This window comes from Cryptomeria japonica, chromosome 11, assembly GCF_030272615.1.
Source record: "Cryptomeria japonica chromosome 11, Sugi_1.0, whole genome shotgun sequence".
NCBI lineage: Eukaryota > Viridiplantae > Streptophyta > Pinopsida > Cupressales > Cupressaceae > Cryptomeria > Cryptomeria japonica.
Window position 1 is genome coordinate 510,256,695 of NC_081415.1, and position 2,093 is coordinate 510,258,787.

Consider the following 2,093-nt stretch of genomic DNA (forward strand, 5'->3'; position numbering starts at 1 on the left):
GTGCTGCTTCTTCTCCAAGGAATGAATGCTGCTCAAATTTGATCCCGAATCATTCAAGAGATCGAGGGCGGCTATAGAGTTGGCACTCCCCCTCTAGATATATAGGCCTCCCCTCCCCTCAATGATATATGGTATTATCCACATATAGTTCGAGGTTGTCGAGGCCCCGACTACCTATATGGCTTGACGGTTAAGTCCTTCACCCACTCTTTGTCCTACCTGACTTGTCTTAGAACCCTCAGTCCAATGTGGCCAAACTCTAAGACAGAGTAAGAAACTGAGAATGTATATTATCAGTGTGGTTAATTGATTCGGTCTCGGCATCTGCTTATTATGGCGGAGGAGGAAACGGATGGAAGGCAACCTCTGCAACCTTGTACGAAGACTCTGATGCTCTCGACATCATGGGTTAAAAAACATAAATTCCTTTGGTTTTTTTAATCATATTTAGTGACGGTCTTTCCTAGAGACAACAGTTTCATTGAGGCATTCTGTCAAACAGTTTACATGCCCTGTCAATGCTTCCACATTCTGCAGACGTGCCTAATGGGGAGGCACATAGGGTGTAGAAATTGTTCCATTCAAGTTACAAGGTCACTATTATATAGAGAGGTCTATATTGGTAAATCACCATTGTACCAGGAGTTGCTCATATTTGTTTTCACGGTATGCTATGGTTCAATTTTCCTTAGTACTCGGTTTTGTCTTTCATGCATTTTATCTTTGGGCCCATGATTTGGGCGTCTTATTAACTATTTTCTCAGTTCAACATGTTTCTGTTGGAGAAAACTTTGGTTCGTCTTCTCTTATTTCTTTGAAGAGGGAGGGATTTAATATCCGAACGTGTTATGATTATTTGGGGGCTACATTTTGCAACTTTTTAACTCTTTTTTCGTAGTTTATCTGATCATCTTAGGGTTTAGTTTAGGCTCATATTTATGTTGCTTTTACCACTTGTGAGTCAAATGCATTTTAGTTTGAACTGCTGGATATTTTCATTTTTGCATAGATTGGGAATGGATTTTTTCAATGGCATTTCTATATTCCCATAATCGATGCAATCTTGATTGGGAAAGCAATAGCAGATTCAATGTATTAGTTATGTTCAAATTTATTTTTGGCTCTATGCAGGAAGCAGTACCTCCATAGGGCATTTGAACCATCATACACAACATTTAAAAACAGTAGGAAAAAGAAAAAAAACTAACACAACAAATTATATGTATCCTTTATGCTTTGAGGAATTCCGTCAAACTGTCCATGCGCGTTGTGTATGCCTCTATATTTTGCATAAATTTTTACCAGGGCATTTACATCTTTAACATCTAGCTATAATACCCCTCCCTTTATCTTTGATAGATGCTAATATCCTGTTCCAAAGCTCCCATTTTGCCACAACCAAGCAGAACGATGTATTTTGTGCATATCCTACAGTCATGGCGTTCCAGGAGACTGAATTTGATTGAGGCTTTATGTCAATTAATTCACTGCCTTGTCTATGCTTCTACATTTTGCGCACATCTATATATCAGAGCATTCCAACCATGGTATATTACAAAACTCCTTTCATTACGGTTTGATGGATGTCCATACCCTATTCTAAAGCACCCGTTTTAGCACAGACAAAAGAGGATTCTGACAAAGGCTATGGAATCTGGATAACACCTGTCAGTTGCATAGTTCACGTGCTTTGTCTATGCTTCCACATTTTGCATTCATGTCTACAAAAGAAGTTGCAACTAATAATCCCCCTTCATGTTCCTGAAGCGCCCATTTTGGCAGAGGCAGGTTGCCAAGGTTTTTAAAAATAGAATAAACGTTGCAAGAAGTGGGAAAACCGAGGTATAAAATGAAATTTGTGAAATCTTTTTATTGTGGTATAAATCTGAATCTTTTTTACTGTGGTGATCTAATGTGTGAAAGTATTTTATTGTGATTTAAAATTTTGAATCATTCATTTTGAAACTTTGATAAGCATTTACAGTCATAAATTAATTGAAAGCTGAGGGTGATTTAATTGAATGCTTGTATACAATCTGTGTCGTTTGAACTTGTTTGTATATACATTAATAAGTAAGGCCTTGAAATAGAAA

At 37.5% G+C, this 2,093-nt stretch overlaps 1 long non-coding RNA gene across 2 annotated transcripts; it reads left to right on the forward strand.

The window, feature by feature from the left end:
* LOC131038058 (uncharacterized) lies at positions 1–1,836 on the forward strand. 2 transcript variants are annotated; one of them, XR_009359416.1, is made up of 3 exons: positions 1–408; positions 503–666; positions 1,360–1,836. It is a non-coding gene; the product is annotated as an uncharacterized LOC131038058 (long non-coding RNA). The 2 variants fall into 2 exon arrangements; XR_009104353.1 differs by lacking the exon at positions 1,360–1,836 and having other exon boundaries at positions 503–691.
* The last annotated feature ends 257 nt before the right edge of the window (positions 1,837–2,093 follow it).